General features: G+C 31.7%; 1 long non-coding RNA gene across 1 annotated transcript; it reads left to right on the forward strand.

Annotated features, from left to right (window-relative positions):
* The first annotated feature begins 8278 nt into the window (after nucleotides 1-8278).
* On the forward strand, nucleotides 8279-10108 carry LOC133029027 (uncharacterized). The gene is made up of 4 exons (XR_009687977.1): nucleotides 8279-8533; nucleotides 8985-9160; nucleotides 9469-9545; nucleotides 9684-10108. It is a non-coding gene; the product is annotated as an uncharacterized LOC133029027 (long non-coding RNA).
* Nucleotides 10109-12268: the final 2160 nt, after the last annotated feature.

The raw sequence follows: 12268 nt of genomic DNA on the forward strand, positions 1-12268 counted from the left end.
CGAGTAAGACACTAAATAAACATTAAACAAGTCAATCTTCAAAACATGGGTGATTTTCAAGTAGCTTCAATAACATGATTATGAAAAAATTCACTTATGCATATAATCTAGAATTTCAGTTCAATTACACCCTTGACATATTTCAATTTATTTTCATTTAGCTCATAAAACCATATAATGCAATTAACTAACAATTAAACCACTTTATGCATGCCAATTACAATCATCATTCCACTAACCCAGAATTCCATATGCTTGCAATACTTACTATTCTCCACTAATATAGATTAATGCACAACTGAGAATCAGAAGGTCTTTCTAGGCTTGTAATGTTATGCTTAGGTAAGGGTAGATGAGATGGTCATTTAGGATTGTCTATACCATAAGCTTCCCCAATCATGTCACCCAAAATATATTTCACACAATCCCAATGCCCCTTTTTCTGATTACATGAGAGATATTTTATTTTTTTTCTTCTCAACAAGATTGCAACAACTTTCTATTTATTTTTTTCTAGATTTGACACTGGTTGTCAGATTTTTTCTCTTTTTTTTTTTTTTTCAAGTTGTTGCCAATCATTTTTTTCTCAATTTTCACATTTTTTTTCACACACATACAACAAACTTCCCATAAAAATTCCCCCAAACTAAAGATCTACTTATAGTATAATTAGGGTTAAATTGTGAATATTCATGGGTTTATCTTTTTAGGCTCAATATGTGCAGCAACGAAAAACCACAAGTTAAGGCTCAAAAAGGGTCACTAGGATAAAATTATATGGATGGCTTGAAAGGCACAATCGGTCCAAAAATTGCCTAAATCACTTTCCTAGTCATGCATAATTTATTATTTCGCCTCAAATAGCAAGCAAGCAAGTTCTAGAATTTTCCAAACAACTTTCCACATGTTCCAATTTAGCATACATAAATCAATTCAATTACTAGAAAATTACCTAATATGATTCTATGTTCTTTCAAGTCTAAAATTGAAATTAGTCAACAGTATAACATCACCAAGCACACAGAATTTTCGAAAAAAATAAATAAACTTTTCAAATCATGCTATCTACCTACTTTCAGGTTGACTCATATTAAGAAAATTGACTCAAAACAATAAAAACTAAAAATTAAAAGACATAAAACTTAAAAAAAAAAAAAACTCAAAATAAAAATAAAAATTAAGTCACCCCCTCCCCAAACTTAAGTGACACATTGTCCCCAATGTGACATTAAAGAAAAAGGAAAGGAAACTTACCTGAGCGCCACATCAACAAGCGGTTGACGCCCGTAATAAGCGTCATGCAAGACAACTTGAAAATTGTTATTGATGAGTTTGAACAAAAGTCAGCACCAACAACACAAGACTTTGGATGATAAGCTTGGGGAGAAGCCTTTCGTAGCTTGTAGGATATAATATCGTGTTGATGACATATATGGATCCATTAGTGGTTTATTTGTCAATATCATTGATGAAGTAGAATCAATGATGCCATGTTCTTCCTCATCCTCCAATGTCACAGTATCTACACTTTCATCTAACAACCTTTCTTCTTGTTGCTCACTCTCCACTTGGCTATCCATACCCTTCCTGTGATTTCATATTCATTGAGTTCCTCTTCACAAGGATCTTGATCTTCAATTGTAGGCTCATTATCTTCCTTGTATTCAACTAATGACCCTTCTTCATTGTAGCAATAACTCTCATAACTTTCATTATTGGAGTTATTACATTCTAAATCATGAGCAGTATGTCTCCAGTATTTCAGCTGATCTCTCTACTCTCTGTATCTGAACTCTCACTTTCTTCTCTCCGAAATTGCTTGCTCAAATCAACTCTCTACTGCCCTTTATGTAAGTATTCAGGTCCCTAAAAAGATGGAAAAACACACATGTTAAATGCCTATTCGAACTAGGAAACCCCCAACACCCACGTGAGATAAAAATACGATTTTTGTGCTGTTTAGGGGGGCGGGCCGCGGCATGCTATAGCCATGCCGCGGCCCGTGTTGGAAGTGATTTTTCTGCTGCATTGACTGATAGTATTTTGGCCATAACTCTCTCAATATTGTTTGGAATTGGACGATTCAAGATCTTCCGGAAAGATAAAAGAGAGATCTAGAACTTTTATGTTTTGACATTTTCCAAAATCCAATCAGAAGACAGTCGAATTCAGGCTTGAAGTTTTAGTTTTATTTTCTTGCACAATTTTCTCTATCTTAAATATCATCTTTTTGTGAGATATTTTTATCTTTTTCCCATCTTTTTCTTTGATATTTTTCTAATATTCTTCTATTTTAAATCTGCACAAATAAAAGATAACAAGCGTAAAAATACTCCAAACACGATTAAAACTCAATTAAAAATATACTAAACTTAATCTAAAATTAATACTAAAAATAACCTAACAATTTGTTGTATTGTGATGGAAACTCACAACCATGTTTTTACTACTTGCTGCTACACGCAGAGAGTGATTCAGGAAGTTATGTCCTGGTGTGGGGTCTTTTGTTGGCCGAACAACATCAACTTATGGCTGTCCAGGCCTTCGAACAACTTGAGCGACAGAATTCTGAATGCTGTTGTGTTAGCTACATTGTATTCAGTTTGGAAGAGCCGCAATAGATGCGTATTCGAGTTCAAATGCAAAGCTGCTGGGTCTTTAAGCAGGGAAATCAAAGAGGTAGTTAAACAGAGAGTTTTAAGTTGCAACATTAGAGAGAAGGGGGCTTTGGACAATCACATAATTAATGTAATAGAAAGTTGGTAATGCTGTTTAGCATCTTGCTGGTTTTGTAGCTGGTTGTTGTTCCGTGTAAAACTCTGCTAGTTTGAATAAAGATCCTTTCTTGTTCAAAAAAATAATAATAAAAATATGACATGTGTACATAGATATACACTGTGGCAGTCCTAGTTGGTGTCTTAATTGGCATTTAACTAGAAAATTCAACTATTATATTGGATTTGCAAACAGAACTAAAGTAAAAGAGTATTGCTACTAAAATAAAAAAAAAAATTAAAAATATTATGTACATACAAATTAAAATATAAGAAAGTTCGCCAAAAAAAAATCTCTACTTTTTATTATTTTGTAGTCTCTAACCAAAGAAAAGTTTATTTGATTAGATACTAAAACTTTAAACTAGATTAAACTTAAGTGGAATCAAGGGCACTACACCCAGCTAGGGGTGGCAATTCGTGTTCGCGGGTCGTGTTCGTGTCTTGTCGAGACCCATATATAACAGGTTCATGCTCGACCCAAACACGACCCGTTTAATAATCGTGTCAAAAAAATGAAACCCAAACACGACCCGTTTATAAACGGGTTGACACGACACGACCTGTGTAACCGTTTATAAGTATAATTTGTTTAAACATGTCAATCAATAACACGTTTATGAAGAATTCAACATGTTTGTAACCTATTTATAACACGTTAAAGTACTAAAATAACTTTAAATAGGTCATTAACGGGTCAATTTCGAGTTGGCATTATTTTACTAGGATCTAGATTTACTAACAAGTATGTTTCATTAACATCCTAATATGAATTTCTAAAACAATGAAATAAACACATAAGGATTTAAGAAAACTTTACATTGGGTGTAGCGGAATATAATGACTCCTTCCGTTCAGATCTCTAGCCCTTGATTCCTTTCTGTAGCAGAGCATTATCAAAATCTGAACCTAGATCTCTTTCTCTCCTTCTTGAGCCCGATTCTCCTTCTTGTTGATTGGATTCTTCACAGTCTTTCACACTATGATTGAGATACCACTTGATGTGTGTGAGCACTCACTCTATCACTAATGGCTGAAATTATTTAGTGTGAAGAAAGACTTAGTGTTTCGAATTGAAGAAGAAAGAAGAAGGAAGAGGTCTCATCTAGGTTTTTAGCTTTGGAGGCATTAGTTGGATAATGAGTCCATAGCCTTCCTTTTATACTATTCTTCAATAGGGTTAGGGTTGAATTATATGGATTAAAAAAGAATAAAATATTGGGTAAAAATTCAACCTTGGCCGTACAAGATAGTGGACCAATCTCTAGTTACAATTTTGCCACTTTATTTCATCCACTTATTCTACTTTTCAATAATACCATATTTTCCAATTCAAACCTATAAATGCCAAAACTATTTATTTAATAATTAAAATAACTATCAAATAAAATTGTCATTTATAATATTTATTAATTAGACTCCATAAAGTCTCTTAATTAACAAGTAAACCCAAAAATACTATTTCTTCACAATCAAGCCATAACATAGTGAAAAAATCATAAACTAGACATAGTCTAATTTTAGAATTATAATTGAGTAACTAAAATCAATTAGCTGAGTCTTACAAGCAGTTTGTCTCAACTAGTATGGAGACCATGGGCCTACATAACCGAGCTTCCAATAAGTCGTCCTAGAATTTACCAAGTAAATTCACTGACTTATTAATTCCTTATTGCATACACGCATAGAGCTTGGAATTGCACTCTCAGTCATATAAAATTGCAACACCCTAACTAGCATAGGCGTGTTGACGTGATTTTAAAGTACTGTGCAGCTCGTTGCTAATCAACGAGGTTAATGAAAATCATGGTTAATTAAAATTTTGCTATTTAATTAAAACTTATAATATTACATACAAAATATTTCGGGATCCCGTTTACAAAATACTTTACAAAAGTTTACTATTCAATACAAAATATTTGTCGCTTAGCAACTAACTACAAAAGCACTGTTGTCTCGAGGATCGTACGCTCCAGGCCTAACCGACCCGACATGTACAATCTTCATTTGCTCGTCCTCACGGTTCCTCAGCTTTGGCTTTGCCTTTACCTACACATAAACATAGCACTGTGAGTCGACAGACTCAGTAAGAAAAGCATAATATACTAAACATACTAAATCCCGGGCTATAATCAAGCGCCCATACACCTGACCATAACCCTAACTGAATCAGGAACGTCCATGACATTGTATGATTAACCTCGAATCCAACCTATACTCGGTACTCTAGCCGTACCGATGTGGTAGCAGTTAATCCATACTAACTGATAGCCTAGCATATATCTGTTGGCATCTCGGTGCAACTCTATGTACACCTCACTATTTTCCTGATATGCTAATCTGACGGCTATATAAAATTTGCCTAACATATATATTATATGTTAATCTAATGGCAACTGACATGTACGCTAAACATGTATAAGCATATGCATAACATTATACTAATCTTACCTCGATTCTGAATTCAGGTGTGCCGGTCAACCTGAGTGGAACAATCTGCTCGGCGAATTACAGGCTCCTAAATCATAATAATCACAACACTGATAAGTGACACGCTAAATCACTTCCCGGGGACTTAAACTTGAAACTAAAAGTTTCCCTATCGATAAATAACATGGCAATACCCTAAATAACACAAAAATGGGAAAAACTAGGGTTCCCAAATTTTCCCCCAACCGGTAGACCGGTTCCCCAACCGGAATTCCGGTTCTGGGAAAAATTCCTGGAAGCCAACCGGTAGACCGGTTCCTACAGGCCTCCCTGAACTGGAATTCCAGTTCAGTTCAGGAATTTTTCAAAAATTCATAACTCGACCAATCCAATCCCAAACCAAATCAAACTTTCCAGACCTGCTAATTAGACCCCAAAGATCAATTCTAAAGCAATAAAACAACCACCCATACACAGAAACACAATTCACCATTAAAGCTCCAAGCTTTGAGTTCAAAACTCAAACTTGGTTAAATCCAACTAACATGCATCAAAACCTGCTCTAATCCACTCATTTAAACATGAATAAGCCTCTGAAAACAACAACAACCAACTACAACAAGCACAGCAAGCTAAACAACATTTTACCATTAAAACCAAAGTCTTGAGTTCAAAACTCCATACTAGCTTAAAATCAACAAACAACCACAAAACCCTGCTTGAATCATCATATTAAAACATAATTAAGCTTTAGAAATCAACAATAAACACAAACAACAATCACAGCCACCAAATCCTCAAGCATGCAAGAAAATTTTCCTTAAACTTCAAGAAACTAAAAGAAAGAGTTGATGGAAGCTTACCAACAACTTGAAATCACAAAACTTGCTAAAAATTACTTGAATTTGATGAAGAAACAATGAACCCTAGCTACTCTAAGGGGGCCGAAAAAGAGAGAGTGAATTTGAGAGAGAAAGAGTGATCTTTACTTTGCTTTGTTTTCTTTTGAAAATGATATAGCACTCCTAGTTTAATCACATGAACTTAGCAAAATAACTTAGCCAATACTCATAAAAATCAACTTAACTTAACCCACAAAAGACAAAATACAACTTGATAAAAAAGACCATGTTGCCCTTTAAAACACTAAAAATTACTAAAAGTCATTATGGGTATTTTTGGGAAATTCTAAATTCCCGACCAATCCCGACATTTCGAATGTCTAACAAAATCGCCCCGCTATACTAAAATATTAGATTGTGATTCTACTGAGCCATACACCGCGTTCCATGTTGCCGGGCACCGAAAATGCAAAATTATGAAATTTCACTATATGACATAAAAATGCATTCTGAATTCAAATAAATCAGCATATATAATTATTTAAATATCAATAAATAATTTTCATAATTAACCCTAATTATCTGCTAATTTCTAAATTTAAACTAAGCGGTCTTTACAAAAACGCTCTATATGTTCCACGATATAGATACGCTATTAATTATCCATTGTTATAATCCCAATAATCAATGATCCTCTATAGATGATCTACATTGCATAGGGATAAAATTACCGTTACACCCTTTCAATGTATTTTATCCTTAAAATACTTGGCCACCTATAAATGATATTTTAGTGAAATAAAATAATCACTAAAATGAGATCTCAATCACTTATCTCTATTTAGCAAGCTCGAAGGAAATCATCGTTTCACTTCTAAATACCTATAGAAGCTATAGATTCCATATCTATGATTAGCGCTCCCACTCAATTGTACTACCATGTTCCCAAAATGTACGTATCACCCTGACCAAAAAGTAGGCTTAACTAACAAATCAAAGAACATGTATAATACTCTTGAGATCGAACCTAACCATGTCAGGATTAAGATCATTTGATCTAGGATCAACTAGGTGATATTGAATTGAATAGACATTACGGTAAATTTATCATATCTAATCAAAGTTCAATATCGGTCCTCACTACAAGAAAATAAGTTTTCAGCGACTAGATTTTTTGTGACCAAATCAACTTAGTCACTAATAGATAGATTTTGCGACTAATTTTTAGTCACAAATATTTTTAGTCACGGGACAATGTTTTATTAGAACCAAAAAAATCAATGACCAATTTTTTAGTCACAGTTTGTTATATTTAGTGACTAAAATAGTATTTAGTCACTAAAACTGTGGCGCCAAATTATAATAGTTTTGAGACTAATAATTTTTAGTGACTAAAAATTTGAAATTTGTGATGAAATAGTTAGTCAGTAAAAGTTAATGATCTTTTACAACTAAAATATCAGTCTTAAAATAATTTATTTTTATAATTATTAATAATTTATATGTACCAAGTAATCATTTAGTTACCTTAAAACATAAGGTTAATTATTGCTATATTGAATATATATTAACTACTAATTTAATCTTTAAAAAATGTGATTAACATAAATTATATTAAAACTTTTTTTTTTTGAAAAAAATATTAAAACTTATAATTTTATAAATATTAATGTATGCATCTGCAAACAATATTGCTTATTAAAAAAAAAAATAAGGGACTTTTATTTGCACCCCATCAAATTATAAATGCACCCCATTATTAAAAAAAATATAAACTTAAATAATTTTTAAAAATTACTCTTATTATTTTTTTAAAATTTTTTTCTCACATTATTTTATGTTAATTTCAATATTTATTTTGATTTTATTTTCATAATTTTTTTTCTAACTCATGTATATATATTTTTTATTTTTTTCTAAGAAAATTTTATAAATTTTTTTATTTTAATTTTTTGGTCATAATATTTAAAATATAATTTAATTTTGTTTGATAGGTATATTTTTTAAGAATATGAATTAGAAGAAAAAAGTTGAAAAAATTTAGTACAATTAAATATATAAATTTTATATTAAATTAAAATTATTAAAATAGGATGCCTTTAGAAATTTTTGGGGTGTAAATAAAATTTCCCAAAAAATATTACACACCCAAAAACTCCCGCCTATCATTTTCATCTCCCGCCTAATGTTTTTTTTTCTTTTTTCTTTTGACAGCTCGCTAACCCCACCACCCAGGTCCCTTGATACCCAATGACACGCCCCTGATACCCAATGAAACCCACGAAACCCACACCCCTTATACCTTGAAAAACTCACGCCCCTTATACCCAAAGAAACCCACGCCCGTTCTCATCCTCATCTCGTCGGAGGCGTCGCCCAACCGCGAGCATCTCAGTCGGCATCGCCCAACCCCGTTTTGTTCCCTCTCCGACCATGACGATGACCACAAAGAATCTCCGCCCATGAAGCATCTCCGGCTACGAAGAGGTTAGATCTGATCCAAACTTATCTAATAATAATTTTCATCAACAAATCTAGAAAATGATATATATAGAATTCATTTGATTTTTCTGGGTTTGAGATTTTCTTATATTTTTTTACAATAATTGTTGTAATTTTGACTCAATTTAGCAATAGTATAAAATAGGCCAGCTGAAGAAAAATAGTGAAATATTTTGTTTGTTACTGATTGTTTTGTAGTATTGCAAATCACAACAAATAGTGAAAAAACTTGGGCATATATGGCCTTTAGTGCTTCTGCAAAGAATGTGAGACAATTAATTTGTCATTTGTTAATTAATTAAAACATATAATTAATATGCCAGCAGGTATTTATAAAATCCTAAATTATATATATACAAAATATCTGCAATATATATACTTTTAAACCCAAACGATATTTCGGCTTCCACAAAAAATGGAGCCTTTCTGTATCTAGGAAGGAAGAGATTAGGAGTTTGGTCCTTTTGGCCTCCGAAGAGGTGGCTAGGCTGAGCTCGAGGTGAATACGGAATCAAGTTACAGCGTCGTTTCCATGGTTACTCTGAATCAATGTGTCGTTGTTTATTTCCCCACCACTACTCGCTGTGATCAATGCAAAGTGGTTTGTCACTGGTATTTATTTGACTTGCCATTATTAGATTTTGATAATTAAAAAATTGTGTTATAATTAAATGATTTGCTCTGTTTAGTTTTTATTCAATTAGAATTAGATTTTTGCGAGGGACGTTTTATAGTGTCGAGTGGGGACTTTGATACAGTTAAGCTTAATCCTCATCATTCAAGCACTATAACAATACTCATTGACTAATCTCATAGTGTCATTTAGTTTCCAGAGGCTGCTTCCATCATAATACACATATACTAAGTATTTTCTTATTATTAACATAAATATATATGTGGAATTGGATTGTGTTGTTCAGTGTTCTTCAAGGAAGCGTAAGTGAGTTTTGCTTCCACAATTGCAAACCAGCTCCAGTCATAATTGTTCCAGGCAAAGGTATACAGTATAAGCTATATTCAATTTCTGATCTGAAACCCTCTCCTCATTGTATCTGAATCATCCTTCGTCTCTCGAGACCCAAAGCCAACTCTCTTCTCGCCCTCACTCTCACTCTATTTTTTTTTTGCTTCGCAGGTGCCTAAGTGGGATTCAATAGTGGGTGTTTTGAAAGCATCTGCTAGTGTACATACAGGTGTTGTTTGATCCAGAACTTTGGTCAGTGCTTGGACTTGCTGGCTACGAACTATTTTAACTATAAAAAGGTGTACTACAAGAATGTATAGGGACTTCTAGCTTCTGAGTTGGAGATAGGGGCTTCACATTTTTTTTTATGTTTGTTTGTTTGCTTAATTTAGTGTTAGTTTTTTTTTTTTGTTCATTTAGTTTGGTTTGTATTGGGGTAACTTTTTTCAGTTTTCCATGTTAGCAACTCTGATCCATGGAGTTTGTTGTTGTAGTTCATAGACAATACAATTCAAGCAAGGATTATGTAATTGAATTTTTTATGATTTCTATTGTAATTTTTATGTATTGAATAAATGTGTTCACTATTATTTAAATATAGCTTTTTGAATAATTTATTTTTATTATATAATTTAAATGAATATATTTTAAATTAAAAAAAAATTATAAATTAGTTTTTATGACTAAATATTAGTCACTGAATAATTAATTTATGTAATTCTTTATTTATTATTGTCAACTAAACTATTTAGTCACAAAATATTAGTTTTTTTATGACTAAATTTTAGTTGTTAGAGTTTACTTTTTTGGTTGTTGAAAGTGCATATTGGTATTTATGTGACCAATACATCAATCTTATTGTGACTAACTTTAATATATTTTGTAACTAAATTTTAGTCATAGAAAATAACATTATTTGTGACTAAATATATTAGTCACTAAATCTCTTCTACGACCGACATTCAGCGACTAAATGGTGACTAAAAATAATTAGTCACAAAAAATTTTGGGTGACTAAATAACGAGTTTTAATGACCAAAAAACTAGTCGGTGAAAATGGGTTTTTTTGTAGTGCCTTTCTAATGTATACTCCATACATCCGATACTGGTAAATTTTGCCAATGCCCTGGAGAGGACATAACACTTATCCAAGGTGTAAGTATACCTATCGTTGATTATCATGCCAGTCTAAATCCAGTGAACTGACAAATCAGGGAATTAAATTTTCGAACATATAATCATTATTATATTCTACTGTGCTGACAACACTATAATCATAAACATTTACATATGTTCTGGACCTAATAGAATTTATACATTAAGCAATCATGAAATAAATCATGTGAACCATGCAACATAAAATGATTTCTGATCTTTATTAACTAGTAAATCTGATTATATAGAAATGGGTTTTATTTATGGCACAAAACCCAATATTTTGTGTTAGACGTGTCAACCCGAACACGACCCGTTTATTAAACGGGTTAGACGAGTCAACCCGAACACGACCCGAACCCATTTAAGGTAAACCCAAACCCGCTAACTCTCGTGCGGATTTCGAGTCGTATCAGACCCGTTTTACTGGCCCTACACCCAGCTAGGCACCACAACTGAAAAAATAAATAACTGCCAGAAAATTCACCAAATAAGCCATAAAAATGGTATAATAACTGCCATAAAGGTGTACAGTTTTAATAATTTTGATTACTTTATCTATTATAAAAATCGTTTGTTTTATGCTAATTAAAAATTCAAAAATTTTAAGTATTTAATTATACTAATACTTATATATCACTCTTTTGGAACTAATTTTTTATAAAAATATGAGATGTAATAGTAATTGAAAGCGAATTTAGATTGTTGGCTAGGGGTACAATCACATCGAAACATAAGAAAATGTGAGAATTCTCCTAAAACATAAAATGATATTCATTCATATTTGTGGGGTGAGAATAATAACCTAACAAATTAATATACCAATATATAAATATATATTTATATAGTAGTGGAATAAGGCACATAAAAAGTATGTGCTGCATTTTTTATCTATATTATTTTCTAAAGTATTGGAAAAAAAAAATCTATATACCATTTTCCTTAAAAGTTCATTATAGGAAAAGAATTTGAATCACCTTTAATAAATAAAAGAGCAAAATTAATTTGCTCAAAAAGAAGTACGACCGACCTATATAGTAATTGAAAATGCTTAGGTAGAGTCACAAAGAATATCTTTACATAGACATTTTTTTTTAACTAGCAAAAACTACGTGCGAGACACGTATACTAAATTTTATGCTAATTTTTTTTTAATGTTATTTGAAAGTGATACAATTAAAAATTAAAGAAAAAATATTATTAGTTATTAGGTGAGATTATTATTATGTGTATCTAAATATTATATATAATGTTATCAATTAAAAGTGAATACCGAATGCAATATATTAGTGTTTGAGAAAGCTTGATAATTTAAATATGTTCTTAAGTTAATCCAAAAATAAATTAAAATTTGATGTTCCAATACTTAAAGAAACATTACTTAAATGGGTGTAAGATATAAAGAAAATTAGGAATCAATCTCTAAATTGTTAATAATTGAAGATAGCATTTGTCTAAAAATTGTAGATAAGAAAACTAATGATAGTCATTGGTGGATTTCAATCTTCATTTGCTTCGATAGAGACAATAGTGTAATTTTTGTGTTTTACACTTTTCATTCTAGCCGGGTCGCATATATCTGAATTGTCCATTTTTTCGTT

This window comes from Cannabis sativa, chromosome 5 (assembly GCF_029168945.1).
Source record: "Cannabis sativa cultivar Pink pepper isolate KNU-18-1 chromosome 5, ASM2916894v1, whole genome shotgun sequence".
In the NCBI taxonomy this organism is placed as follows: Eukaryota; Viridiplantae; Streptophyta; class Magnoliopsida; order Rosales; family Cannabaceae; genus Cannabis; species Cannabis sativa.